The sequence below is a fragment of the Pinus tabuliformis genome, chromosome 2_2 (assembly GCF_031772625.1).
Source record: "Pinus tabuliformis cultivar Carrire ecotype Pingquan chromosome 2_2, CPIR1, whole genome shotgun sequence".
NCBI classification, from domain to species: domain Eukaryota; kingdom Viridiplantae; phylum Streptophyta; class Pinopsida; order Pinales; family Pinaceae; genus Pinus; species Pinus tabuliformis.
Window position 1 is genome coordinate 1,230,776,347 of NC_142300.1, and position 15,911 is coordinate 1,230,792,257.

Here is a 15,911-nt window from a genome sequence, read left to right on the forward strand (position 1 = left end):
ATCAAGAAATCCATCTTAGTCAGTGCACTGCAGGACTGAGCGCTAACATGGCACATGAAGTATTCAAGCATTAACCCAACAACAGGGATAGCAGACATCCATACTGAATTGAAAAAGGAGTTTAGCCGGCCAAAGACAGAAGCACAGTTGGTCTTAGGATTCAAAGAGATCACGATGATGCCTAGCGAGACCCCATGGGATCTGGATCAGAGGTTGAAAAGCACCATTCTTGAGGCCAACATGACCCTGGCGGATGCAGAGCACTGCCCTTAGTTCGTCGCATCATTAATGCCATATCTTAAGTCGGCTTTGTCACAACAGAAGACCTCAACCCAAGCAGAAGCGCTGGAAGCAAAAATGCGATTGCACTAAACCCTGGTACAGGACCCAAGGTTGGGATTTTAGCAAATCCAAGCGGAGGTCCAAAATTTGTGTTTGGAGATACAGAAATTAAATCAAGATCAGACGCCGCATTCCGAAATCCGGGAGGAAGTATGGTGTATAAAGTGCAGGGGCCAAGGACACAATAAAAATCATTGTCCGGTCTCGGTGAATCTTGTGGTCATAGGGGGACTGACACCATTGCGACCAGAGGCACAGATAGGGCCGAGTGTGATCGCCCCACTCTAGTGCGCAATCTGTCAGGTAGGAGGAAAGCACAACACGGATAACTGTCATCTATTTCCAAAATACAACCAGACCCCCCAACAACTCTTTTGCAACATTTGTAGATCGGTAGGTCATGAAGAAAGAGATTGACTTAGCTATCGAATGCTGATGGACCAGACACTAGCCTGCAGAATGCAGACTGAGGTGCAAGGTCAAGATCCAGCCGCGGCGTTTGCGTGAAGTGGGTTCACGGGATGCAGTCGAGGATGGGATGAAATGGGACCAGGAAGGGGTCATGGGCAGCTAATCTGTTACAACTGTGGAGGACCAGGGCATTACGTCTAGAATTGTACCAATCCAACCCAAGTATCATGTCCTTATTGTGAGCAATTATATCATCAGTTGCTAGATTGCCCCGTGTTGATAGCACAAATTCGTGAAAATAAGGCAACACCTCATACAACAAAGCAAAACGTACAGATGATGAGATCCGAACCTCGTGACGATGAACCCATGGTCAACATGATATTACGATGTGGCGTAGCCACAGGAAAAGGTGATAGGAAGACTAATATGGAAGCTAAGGAAAGCTTCATGGGCCTCTCTACTCGAGGTAGTAGGGATCCGCCTGAGCCAACTAGGGATCCCTCGATGATGACTACCTTCTTAGAGACATGCATAAAACTTATTCGCAACAACCGAGAAGTTAGAGGGTTATAGGAAGTAATTAATAGATCTGTAGGTTGGGGTGAACCTTGCATAGTCCGGAAAATAGGAAGACATGCATCACCGACAGGTCGGGAAATGCGACTAACAGCGCAGATTGGCGATTACGAGATGGATCAGGTCATTCTAGATTTGTGTTCTGATGCAAACATATTGCCTAAACAGACTTGGGAGCACATAGGTAAGCCTACACTACAATGGTCTCCTATCCAATTGTGGATGGCCAACCAGTAGAAGATCTTGCCTATGGGACGGCTGCATGGCATTACAGTAGATATTGATGGTGTAAGTACCCGAATAGATTTCAAAGTTATTGAAATCATGGACGAAACTAGAATGTACCTTGCATTGCTAGGGATAGATTGGGTCATTGATATGAATGGGGTTATTAACCTCAAGTAGAGGAAGATGATATTTGAGAAGAAGTTGCTTTGGGTCGTTGTTCCGCTAGATCCAATAGATGGACCGCGCTACACAGAACCGGTGCATAGCAAAGAGAGGGGTGATGTATTGGATAGTATCTACAAAATTTATACACAGTAAGAGCGCAGATTCTCGCAGGGCTATGCCAGTGATTCAGATGAGGAAGATGAGCGATGGCGCAATAGGGTGAGCAAGGCTACCACGTTGCACTGTAATATGATGACGAAATCCCTGTATTGTGTTAAAGTTAAAAACTGCGAACTACCGATGTATGACGGGCTGACAATAGTAGAGGATTTCCTGGTTAAATTCGAAAGTACAATACTAGGGTACCAACAGTTTGATGCACTCAAATGGGCATTGTGCATGACACCGGTGCAATGGTGGGATACCCATGAAGGAACCTTCGAAGATTGGCGATGCTACAGGTGCATGATGTAGACAAGATTTGGGAAGCCTCAGCTACGAATAACAGAGAAATATGAAGGACGGAAGAATCCACGGATACATCTAAACAAATGGACCAAATCTTATAGTACGGAGCCTCAACCAGAATGGGTGCACTTATTTTATCATACCTTGGATGTCATTCCAAGGAACTGGTATATGGAAACAGAGCTTAGACATGGCACTGGTGAGTGGGATATTCAGAGCGAAGGGCTTTTGTCGACATTTCTCTTTGATGACCAATGGATGGAAACTATGGACGACACATTACAGCTAGTAAAGGCCACCATATTCAGAACACCACCGGAGCCAAAAGAAGTCGTGCCATCAAATTGGTCATGCCAGTTGAGCCAGGCCTTAGCATGTTACAATGTACAAGCAGAAGATGATGAGGATGACCCGCGTAACATCAATATACCAGAAACCAAAGGGAGTCATGAGGTGTGTGGCCTTGAGATAGAAGATCCAGATATCACGGTGCTATTGAAAACAAATCAAGTGAATATCAGAATAGAGGAAGAGCCGAAGTAAGCTACGCTTGGGGACTGCTGGGACAACGCCACGGTGGAAAGGTCCGTCAAGATGCTCCGAGAATACTGCGATTTATTCCCTACAAAATTGATGAAGCTGAAGGGGATTCTAGGAGACCTAGGGATGATGAAGATAAATTTGAAGCCAGATCCAAAGCCAATGAAGCAACGACCCTATTGATTGAATCCAAAACATAAAGTGAAGGTCCACAAAGAATTGGATAAGATGTTGGCAGCAGGAATTATTGAACCAGTCAAGGAGTCTGATTGGGTCAGCCCTATGGTCGTACAGGAGAAGAAACAGAAGGGGGAGATCCGCATTTGCATGGATTTATGAAAGCTCAATGATGCTTGTGCTAATGATCCATTTCCAACACCCTTTACAGATGAGGTACTTGAAAATGTGGGGGGGCAGGAAGCATACTCTTTCACAGACAGGTTCTCTGGGTACCATCAGAAAAGGATTGCGCCACAGGATCGGAGCAAGACAACGTTCACTACCGAATGGGGTTGTTTTCAGTATATGGTAATGCCCTTTGAATTGAAGAATGCGCCTGTGATATTTTCCCGTATTGTGGTAGCCGCATTCAAGGAATTTATCCACAATTTCTTAGAAGTCTACCTGGATGACTGAACCATATTTGACCTGGTTAAGAAACATGTCGCAAGCTTAAAATTGATGTTGGATACCTACCGATGACACCAAATTATGCTAAACTTTAAAAAGTGTACTTTCCTCGTCCCTTTCAGGAACTCGCTGGGCCATGTGGTTTGTAAGTAAGGAATCATGGTGGGTCTGGCAAAGATCACTGTCATATTGAATCTGCAAGCAGCGCACAGTGTAAAGCAGCTACGCACTACATTGGGACACACAGACTACTATCAGAAGTTCATCAAAAGCTACGCCCAGATTATGGCTCCGAAGGAACAATTGCTGAAACAGGATGCTACGTATTTCTGGAACAAGGAGTGCAACAGAAGCCTAGAGATGCTTAAGGAGCAAATAGCTTCAGCCCCTATATTGGTCTTTCCAAAATGGGACGTCGGGTTTCATGTGCATGTGGACGCATCCTGTATTGCGCTGGGAGCAGTACTCACTCAACCAGGAGCGGAGGGACTGGACCATCTGATTGCATTCGCAAGTCGTGGGTTGTCCAAAGCAGAGAGGAATTACTCTACTACTGAGCAAGAGGGATTAGCGATGGTATACCTGCTCCAAAATTTTCGTCACTATCTGCCCGGAGGATATTTTAAGATGTACACGGATCATTCTGTGCTCAAGTACCTAGTGAATAAGCCTGTGTTGGGGGGCGCATTTGTCGATGGTTGTTGTTATTTCAAGAATATGATTTTGAGGTTGTTGTAAAGCTAGGACGCCTGAATGCAGGTCTGGATCATCCGTCCCGAATTGAAACCGGTGAAGAACCAACAAATCTAGAAAAGGGACTCCCAGACACCCAGTTATATGCCATGCACATTGCAGATGGCCACTTTGAAGATATTATCCACTTTTTAACTACGGGAACTATGCCACAAGGGTATTTTGTCCAGAAAAAGAAGGAATTAGTAATACACGCAATAGGTTTTACCGTGATTGCAGTTCACCTTTATAAGATGGGCAATGACAAAATATTGCGTCGATATGTACTGGAATTTGAGCGTGAACAGATCCTGGCCGAAGCACATGGAGAGGTTGCTGGCGGACATTATGCGGGCCAAGCTACAACCCAAAAGATTCTCTGCGCCAGATTATGGTGGCCTACTCTACATCAAGATTCGAAAGCATACTGTCGGGCCTGCAACACATGTCAACGGACAGGAAAACTATTGCGAAGGGATGAAATGCCACTTCAGCCACAGATAATTCTACAGCCATTTAAGAAATGGGAAATCGAATTCGTTGGGCCTATCAAACCACGAGGAAAGACGTGTGTGCACTATATCATCATTGCGACTGAATATCTGACCCGATGGGCTGAGGCATAGCCGGTTAAAGATTGCACGGCTGCGACAACAGCAAAATTCTTGTTCGAGAATGTACTGACCAGGTTCGGTTGCCCCAAAATTTTCATGAGTGATAGGGGAACACATTTTTTGAATGAAACGATCAACGCACTCACTGAGGAATTCCAGATCTATCACCAATAGAGCATACCCTACCATCTACAAGCGAATGGGACCGTTGAGGCATTCAACAAAATTCTGGAGACTGCACTGACAAAGGTCTGCAATGCGCGACGAAATGACTGGGATTTGTGCATTCCTGCTATGCTATGGGCATACAGAACTACATGCAAGAAGCTGATAGGCCAGACACCGTTTTAGTTAGTTTATGGCAAGGAGGTTGTTATGCCTATGGAATATATTATGCCTAGTCTGCGGATCGCAGCGATCACAGGTATGGCAGACCACGGGGCCCTGGAAGAGTGGCTCGCACAACTAGAAGAATTGGAGGAGGAATGATTTTTGGTTGGATTCCATCAGTGGGTACAAAAAAAATGTGAGAAATCATGGCATGATCACCACATCAAGGTGCACACCTTCAAAGAGAACGATCTAGTATTGCTTTATGATACGAAGTTTGAAACATTCCTGGGAAAACTCCACATGCACCTGTTGGGACCCTATGTTGTCAAAGAAGTCACTAATGGGGACGCAATTCAGTTGGCTAAACTCAATGGAGACCCCTTCCCGGGAAGACTAAATGGCAGTCGCCTCAAGCTCTACATGGGCAGGCCGATCGCTTGACTAACCATTCAAAAAATAGTCTCACCACTCCACCCAGTTGCAAGAGAGCGAGGGATGATAAAGCAGCCTAGGGGACAGATGCGCGAGTACTACAGTATGTGTACATTTGACCATATGCAAGGGTCATGGTTGCACAAGCAGGCTCATGTGGATGTGCTAATAAAAGGAATGATGACCGTTAGATATGACAAGATGGCTGCATCATGGAAAAAGCGAGTGAGTGACGGGAAATTAAGAGAAACAATATGAACCAGATATGGAACGAACGGATACAAATTCCACACGAGAGAGTTACATGAATAGGAATGAACGGAAATCATTGCATTTGAATTTCCTATGACTTATAAAGTACCGAGGGGAGTCCACTGGGTGGCCTACATTTCGGAAACACAAATGGAGCTGTTCATTACCTATGCACAAGGTATGCACCCGAAGGTAGTAATCTGGCCAATAGAGAGGCAGGTGTTGTGGGGAAAAATGCCTATGCAGGACGATCCTATCCACCTAAGGTGTGACAGTGCCTTAGCAACAAACAGAGACAGCTATTCTAGTATTCTTCCTTTATGAATTAAGAATGAAGAGAGATGGATGGACTAACCGGTGTCTTCCGTTTGTCCCTCGATCCAGTTTCTCTTCTCTTTGAGAGTTCCCAGCTACTTTCCTTCTCGCTCGCCCAGCTTCAACAGGTCTCTGCAAGATCACAAGAGAAGAACACTACACAAGACATAGATTCATATTCATAACTAGTTCAGGATTAGAAGTAAACTAAACATACTAATGCAATCATACATCAAAGATACATCAGTATATAGGAGAAACCAAGATAGCTTTATTGATGAATAACAAGGTTCAGGAAGAGATACAACCAAGAGGGCTCCAATCCAGCATCTCCTTCCCAGCAAAATGGAATTCCTATATTCACCTCCCTTCAAAGCATTAAGCACCCAATGATTCCAATCTCAAACCAACAACAATTCTTTGCAATAACAAAATTCCCGCCTCCAGATCTCATGGAGGAGAGATCCATATATAGATCTTTGGAGAGAGGATGAGTTAGCTTGAGATCTGACTAGTGTCCTCTCCCTCTGTCAGTTCTTGATTCCACTTGGAGGTTCTTGCTTCCACTTGGAGATTTGGAACCTCTTACTCATCATAGTCGAATTCCTTGAGGCAAGTGTCATTGAGGAAGATTTTGGAAGCTTCCTGGGTTTTGACACCTTGTGGAATGAACTTGCCACATGTCAACTCTCGCTCATTGCACCCTGGTAGTGCTTCTACCTGCGTTGCAGTGCAGGTAGCCAGTGTTGACTTTGACATTCAGTGCAGACAACTAGTGGAGCCACTGAATTGATCCTGAATTGACTTGTTTTTGAGCAGTTTCTGGTGGAGAACTTCTGTGAATTGCTGTGGTTTGTTAGCCTTGTTCCTCTAGGGGTAGGAACAACATGTTTAGGGACTTTGGATCCCTTAGATTATGGAAATTTCATGCTCAATGCTGTAAGGCACAAAAATGTCTATAACAGTTGCCCCCTAAAGTATGAGGTTGTTTATCGGGTGAAATGCTTTATCTAGGAGGGTTTGAAGTTCATCCAATGCTGGGAGGAGAACTGTAATAAAATACAATACAATACATTATTTTTCATACTGCTTTCATGATCTAGCTGAGGCAGGCATTCCCATGCTCAGCTTTATAAATTCATTTTTCTGTACATAGAACAGACAATCGTCTAATGGTAGACTGATAATTTTGATGAAATTATCATCCTTTGGGTAGGATGATTATCTGCTGCAATGATGTACATGTCAATGTCTTTATCTTTCCTGAATATATATCGCAGCCCGGATGGATGAAACTAGATCCGGGGTCTTCAAACTCGTTCGATCTTCACTCTAAGTACAAGTCGATCCATGTGAGAAATGTTCTGAAGTCGAACATGGAAAGACATCGCTTGATTACCGATCAATGAGGTAAACCGTTAACAAGCGCGAGAGGAATCATCGATAATGATAATGACCCTCAAGCTATTGCAGTACAATTCACGTGGTGTGAATAAAGGACTTGGCGTCGAACACCACGCAAAATCTTTCGGTCGAAGGTCATTGATGTATACTTGTCGCGGGAAGTGAGAAACTTTCCATTGAGGCATGCAAGCTTCAAAGTACTGAAGGGGTTGTTCCTAGATCAACTTCTTGGATAATGAGCTGATGTCGACAAGAAGCGATCCGTCAAAGGAGGGCCTTAATGAATCCCACATCAATGACACAGAACGGAGCTAATGATTTTGATGGAGGTGAAAATGATCTGTGACATATGATTCAGGGTGGCAGTCATGAAAGGATGAAGGATAATGTATGGCAGTGGATGGGACACGGTTGACTTCTCTGAATGACTTCTCTTGAACATGTGTCGACACTGATGCGATGGATCGGTAGCATTACCCCAAATATGGATGGTATGGCGAGACCATGGTGATGTGACCGGTGAATGAAACAACCCAACCCAATTGCGGTACGGAGGAAAAGTGTCATGTTCAAGAGCGACTTGCTACCATCAAAGTTTTCTTGAGTTTCTCCCAATTTTTCCCCAGTCATTGCTGACCAGTACCTCTTTATTTTTGTCAAGCTTGAGGAGGATAACATATGCTTGTTCTATAACTTGCCCTTCGGGCAAGCCCATCGCTATGTTTTAACGAGCCTAGCGATAGTGAAACTTGTTCTCGTCTAAAGACAAGTTTGTCGCTATTTAGTGATTTTAACGAGTCTAACGACAAAGATAACTCGGTCCTTTTCATTTTTAGAGAGTCTGAAAAGGTACATAAAGTTAACTCCAAAATTCCTTTTTCGTCATCTAATCCCTTAAGTCCGAAAAAGTATAAAACAATACAAAAGGGATGAGTTTTCGATAGTTTTAACGAGCCGAACAAAACAAGCGCTCGATCTTTTTGTGCAATAATCCCTCAGGTCCAAAAAGATTAAAATCTAGAGGAGGGATAGCACTTCCGGTCGCTTTAACGAGCTGGAAGGCCAAAACTCGGCAATCTTTTCATATTTTACGAGTCAGTTGAAAAGAGCTTAAAGAAGACTCGTCTTTTGAGGAACGAGTGATAAACAGGGTTAGCAGCTGATTCCAGGTACAGGTTGGAATTTTCCAATCACGGCAGTGTCACAAGGATGGCTAGGTGAAATCACTCTTCGCAGCTGTTCCTCAAAATGGGTAAACAATCATATGGAGGTGAATGATCGGCCAAATGAAAAGTGGAGGTGACGGTTTAAACACGACCAAGGCTTTAATGGATGATAAGGTTACATTCACAGTGGTTATTTACCGGGAATTTGGTTCATTTTTTATTTTAAAATGAGCTTAAACGCTGGTGGAAACACTTGCTCATTGCTTATGTTTATTTTTTAACGAGCATGAAGTCCGCGTTAAAACTGCTCGAATCTTGCGTTTATTTTTTAACGAGCATGAACTGTGTGCTAAAACTGCTCGATTAACCCAGTCATATGATAAGAGTGTCTCATTGAGATTCTATTTTTTATGGAGCTTCATCTCACAAAGCTTTGCCCCGGATCCTTTCGTTATGCAAGTTCGGAAACGACTAATCCGACGAGTTTAAAGGGTTAGACCTACATGTTTAAAGGGAGGACCTAAAAATTTAAAAAATAAATAGCTGCCCCTTGCTTGCACTCCAAAAGGTTTACATGCCCCCAGGCATAAAGTACGATTTCAAGGTTACCTCTACTTCATTTCCGTCAAAACATTTGTTTCACCGAGAGAGGCCTACCTCTTTCAGGTTACCCAAAGATTGTCTCGTTAATCTTTCAAACAAAACACTTCCTCGGCAATGTCTACCAAAATAGACAGAGGTGAGCGACGTAGCCTGCCAACTCACATAACTTTGACAAAAGAATCTTATTCTAGAATAACCCCTCTTCCTAGACGGACGGGGTACAGACTAGTCATATTCTCCCGCGGAAACCTACTCTATACCCAAAGTTTCCCTGCCGAAGCAGATCAGGACGCATGCCCCCTGGGTTCTAGTCATATCCTCCTGGATTACTCGCGCTCATCAGGAGGGCGGACCGTGGGTTGAGACACTCCTTGCGTGAATAGACCATTTAGGGATGGTTCATGACTATTTGCGATGCGTGATCCGGGAAATGAAAGTTGGTCCACGAGCTTGACCACTCTTCCTTCGTGCGGAAAACACATTACTCTAAAGAGTGAGGAGACGATGGCTCCCATGCAATATATATAGTCTCATCCAAGGAGTAGGTTATAATCCAAGGGTCCTTGAACGACCATCACGTTCATTTGAACGGTCTTCCCTTTCAATGTTATGGGCACATTGGGGAGGATCCCTAAAGGTCGACTGGTTCCTTTATCAAAGCCTCATAGATTTCTCATTTCAGGTAAAAGCGCTGGTGAACCAAGCGCTTTCCAAGAAATAGAGGAAAGGATACTCACAGATGCCCCCTCATCAATAATTGTGCCAGCCATTACCATTCTGTATATTTGGACGATAATTCTGAATGGTATCCTTGTTGGCAACCGGGGTCTGCCTAGTTGGTTCCAGTCGAACGAGACAACTAGGTTGCTTGGTGGTAGGACCGAATAGACGGTCGGGTATGACTCTCACGAAGTTCCTTCCTGCGATAAAGGAATGGGCAAATTTCCCCCTTGTTCGTCGGAGTCTGTGTTGATGAAGAGAATTTGGACGGTGTCGTCTTTACTCTCCTCTGTGATGGTTTCATTCGAAGATAGAGCCTCTGAAGGCAAAATCGGGTCAACTGCCGCCTCAACCTTTAGACTTTCGTCAGGTATGGATTCAGACAGTTCATCTTCAATGATAGGTGCTTCGGCTGACCACTTGAGCGGGCCGACCGGATTCTCAACTAGTGAAGGACTTGGCAGGTGTTTTTGATATCCAGGAGGAAGTTGCGCTTGTAAAATCGGGCGATCTTCCAAAACTCTTTTTGCCTCGTCTAAGAAGGGACAGAGGTGAATGGCATGATCTCCTTCACATAGTTTGCAGGGAAATCTAACCTTCCCTCTCCGTCCTATGGCTTCACTTCCACTAGTCAACGGTGTGCTGTCAACATGGCTATCAGATGTTGACGCCACCGAATTGTGCAAACGGGGAGACCAGTCCCTTAGTATGTGAGGGATGCAGGGACAATCTCTGTGGAAGTGGTCTCCCTTGCATATGACACATGGCGATTTAGGACTGGTCAGTGCTGTGTGTGGATTTTTGTCAGACAACACTTGTTTGCCCCCAGTCGCTTTTGGCTCCTTCTTCTTCTTCTCTTTCTTCTTCTTTTCCTTCTTCTACTTAGGAACTCGATTTTTTGTTTTACCAGTTCCGTCAAGCGAAGAGGAAGGAGGAGAGGAAGAATTATATGAAGTAGAAGGCTGGTGGGTAACTCTGGTCTGGTCTAACTGTTGACTCGACTGTTCAGGAATCGTGGTGTTCTGAACGACATTGGTTGAAATGATCCAGACCGGCAGGCCAATTGTCAGTCCTGGAAGCGACAATGTGGCCATATGGGGCGCACCAACATCTCCCCAAGAGGAGAAGGGACTAGGACTTCCACCAAGGGGAATTCCTTGGTTGGTGGGCTCCATCTTTTCAACCTAAAGATCAATGCGGGAATAAAGGGTGATTGTTCCGTTTAAAATAAATTTTTAACGACGCTTTAGACACAACTTGCTTTTTCAATTTTAAAGAGTCGAGAAAAAGCTAAAGATGACTCTAGTCTCCTTCGATGTTTTAACGAGCCTGAAGTGACAAATGCTCGGATGGACTTTTTCTGTTATAGAGTCTGAAAAAGGCCAAAAGAAACTGCTCTGGAGTTCTAGGCAGAGGGTGTGCCAAACTTTTCGCAAAACCACAGAATACTTTTTAGGGTACGGGCGGTCGATCTTCCTGAATGTTGTGTTCAGTGCATTGCGATCAGTAGGGCGGCCGACATGGCTTCCTATGGATAAAGGTTATATTTCTATAGGGGTCTCCCAATATATACGCGACCGTACGTGGGAGCACAATCCGTACTGGCGCTATCGTCCCTCAGGAGGAATCGCCCACCTTCAACGAGATCGACAGTCACCAGGCTTTACGATGCTGGAACACGTCTCTAGCCTAGACCTCTATGTTGTGCGTTATGTTGCAAAGCGTTGTTAGGTCATTCAGTTTATTTTAAGTTGATCTTTTCAGAAGTTTTCCTTTCTGGATCACCACGAGATGTATGATACAATTCCTAAATGCAGTCTAAAGATGATAAGCAAGCTTTATATCTTTTCAACTTTGAAAATCCTAGCTACTAAGGGAAAAGAAAGACACCATATTTTCTCAAAGAGCAATCAGCACACTCTAATGCACTTTTCCTAAATCAAACATGCAAACTATCAAGATGAAAATGCACAATGCAGGTGTTTGTTTTCCGCTTTCTTAGTATTGATTCCTACAAAGAAAGCTTTTTGTACAACTTTGAATTTGCTTTTAAATGACAAATACAAACAAGTTTATTTTTTCGAAATCAGAAAGGGTAGAAGAGAATACAACACTTTACGACTTTCGAAATGAACACTTGTTTCGACACTTAAAAGAGACAAACTCAAACCAATAAGCAAAAGCAAATGTATAATCAACTGTAAACAGCCAATGAACTCTCTCCTAAGATCACAGTCAATAGATCTGAATCAAGGGCTACAGGATGATTATTTCACTCATGCAAAGGAAAACTGTAAATGATGCCACAAACACATAAAAACACTCACAGTCTTTTTGTACAAAAGGAGGCGGAATTTAAGCAGAGAAAAGGAGTTATCTGACTGGTACCTATGCTTGTTACAGGCTGCAAAAATCAGAGATCAAAACAGGGCAAAACAGAGCAGAGAACCCCAGCTGCACAAGGCCAAACTGGATCAGCGCAACCTCAACACAGGGGTTTTGACATTCAGCGCAGGTAGCCTTCACGGGACCTGCGTGGAAATGCAGAATCCCCTCACAGGGGTCGCGCTGAAGGAGAAACGAGAGTTTCTCACTGGGTTCTGGGTCACAGATTACTGATTAATCAACGGTTTCAGGCCAAATAAAAGAAACAAACAAGGTGAAATCAAAGGGATGCTTTGAGGGGGTACTAAGATCTATCACAAAGGATCATAGAATCATTTGTGAGTCCATTGTTCAGATCATAGACAAATCCAGTGATTGGATCAAGGCAGCAACTGTCTACTTTGCATCCGAGAAGAGCAAATGCAGTTCGATTGTTGCTGTTGAGTCTATGAAACAAGAAATGATAGAGACACAAATAAAATGACTAAACAGATCTCCCCAGTGGAGTCGCCAATTTTTTGTGGGGAAAAATGCCTATGCAGGATGATCCTATCCACCTAAGGTGTGACAGTGCCTTAGCAACAAACAGAGACAGCTATTCTAGTATTCTTCCTTTATGAATTAAGAATGAAGATAGATGGATGGACTAACCGATGTCTTCCATTTGTCCCTCGATCTAGTTTCTCTTCTCTTTGAGAGTTCCTAGCTACTTGCCTTCTCGCTCGCCCAGCTTCAACAGGTCTCTGCAAGATCACAAGAGAAGAACACTACATAAGACATAGATTCATATTCATAACTAGTTCAGGATTAGAAGTAAACTAAACATACTAATGCAATCATACATCAAAGATACATTAGTATATAGGAGAAACCAAGATAGCTTTATTGATGAATAACAAGGTTCAGGAAGAGATACAACCCAGAGGGCTCCAATCTAGCATCTCCTTCCCAGCAAAATGGAATTCCTATCTTCACCTCCCTTCAAAGCATTAAGCACCCAATGATTCCAATCTCAAACCAACAGCAATTCTTTGCAATAACAAAATTCCCGCCTCCAGATCTCATCGAGGAGAGATCCATATATAGATTTTTGGAGAGAGGATGAGTCAGCTTGAGATCTGACTAGTGTCCTCTCCCTCTGTCAGTTCTTGATTCCACTTGGAGGTTCTTGCTTCCACTTGGAGATTTGGAACCTCTTACTCATCATAATCGAATTCCTTGAGGCAAGTGTCATTGAGGAAGATTTTGGAAGCTTCCTGGGTTTTTACACCTTGTGGAATGAACTTGCCACATGTCAACTCTCGCTCAGCGCACCCTGGTAGTGCTTCTACCTGCATTGCAGTGCAGGTAGCTATTATAGACATTTTTGTGCCTTACAGCATTGAGCATGAAATGTCCATAATCTAAGGGATCCAAAGTCCCTAAACATGTTGTTCCTACCCCTAGAGGAACAAGGCTAACAAACCACAACAATTCATAGAAGTTCTCCACCAGAAACTGCTCAAAAACAAGTCAATTCAGGATCATGTCAATGGCTCCACTGCCTGTCTGCGCTGAATGTCAAAGCCAACACTGGCTACCTGCGCTGAATGTCAAAGCCAACACTGGCTACCTGCGCTGAGCGAGAGTGGACATGTGGCAAGCTCATTTCTCAAGGTGTCAAAACCCAGGAAGCTTCCAAAATGACACTTGCCTCAGGGAATTCGACTGGTGATGAGTAAGAGGTTCCAAATCTCCAAGTGGAAGCAAGAACCTCCAAGTGGAATCAAGAACTGACAGAGGGAGAGGACACTAGTGAGATCTCAAGCTGACTCGTCCTTTCTCCAAAACATCTATATATGGATCTCTCCTCCATGAGATCTAAAGGCTGGAATTTTGTTATTGCAAAGAATTGCTGTTGGTTTGAGATTGGAATCATTGGGTGCTTAATGCTTTGAAGGGAGGTGAAGATAGGAATTCTATTTTTCTGGGAAGGAGATGCTGGATTGGAGCCCTCTGTGTTGTATCTCTTCCTGAACCTTGTTATTCATCAATAAAGCTATCTTGGTTTCTCCTATATACTGATGTATTTTTGATGTATAATTGCATTAGTATGTTTAGTTTACTTCTAATCCTGAACTAGTTATGATTATGAATCTATGTCTTTGTGTAGTGTTCTTCTCTTGTAATCTTGCAGAGACCTATTGAAGCTGGGCGAGCAAGAAGACAAGTAGTTGTGAACTCCCAAAGAGAAGAGAAACCAGATCGAGGGACAAACGGAAGACACCGGTTAGTCCATCCATCTCTCTTCATTCTTAATTCATAAAGGAAGAATACTAGAATAGCTGTCTCTGTTTGTTGCTAAGGCACTGTCACACCTTAGGTGGATAGGATCGTCCTGCATAGGAATTTTTCCCCACAACAGTAGCCAGTGTTGACTTTGACATTCAGCGCAGACAGCTAGTGGAGCCACTGAATTGATCCTGAATTGACTTGTTTTTGAGCAGTTTCTGGTGGAGAACTTCTGTGAATTGTTGTGGTTTGTTAGCCTTGTTCCTCTAGGGGTAGGAACAACATGTTTAGGGACTTTGGATCCCTTAGATTATGGACATTTCATGCTCAATGCTGTAAGGCACAAAAATGTCTATAACAGTAGGACTTTCTAAGAATTATGCGGGTGACAGTTGTGGGCATCCCGCAAGCTGCAGCATCACTAGTAGGAGATTTACCAGAAAAAAGGAAACACGTAGTAGAATTGGTTCGGAGGTCGTCACCTCACCCAAGGGCAAGTCGGCGTACTACAATAGAACAATGAAAGGATGAATAGATGGTGACCACGGGTAGATATGCAATTAATAAGTTGTATCTGATGTCCCTCAAAGATTTGGATCTTGTGGATAGCAGCCAAGGTCTTGCAAAATTGCAACACAAGCTGCAACGGATGGTGTGAAGGGCGGGTGTGAAGGTCGGAAGAAGCTGTGGTGGTACCAGGAGGCGGCTCCCCTGCTTGCGCTAGAATCCTCGGAGGGGGTGCTCTGTGTTAACTGAGTAGAGCAGAATGAGCATTATCGGTTGCGGCATGTGGTAGAAACACTAAAGTAGAAGACAACAGAAGCATTGTAGAAGACAAGGAAGGAGTGGCAGGACAATGAGCACCACTCATAGGGAGGTAAAACGTGAAGCCAAGGAAAAGCGTGTAGCCATACCGACAAGTGACTTGCGACGAGTCACGATGATTGTGTTGGGGGAATATTGGGTAGTGGAGGTCCCACGTAATGGTTTTGTGGCAGAAAGCCCGAGAAGTAGGATTAAAATATTGTAAAAACTCCAAAGTATGTGGAGAGCGAAGCATAACAGATTGATTCAAACAGCAGTCCACCTGAAAATAATAAAAAGTAATGTAAATAGAGTTGGCCTGCACAAGGATCGCAAGCTAGGGAAGGTTATAAATAGAGCACAGCTCTATGAGGGAAAGGCAGTTATTTTGAAGGATGAAATGTAATGGGTTCTTAAAGAAGATAGTATGAAAGCATCTGTAAGTCCCAGTTGAGGGTTGGGTAGTAGGTAGAGGCTCTGCAACTGTGTGCGCAGAGGCCTGAAATGTCCACAGCTG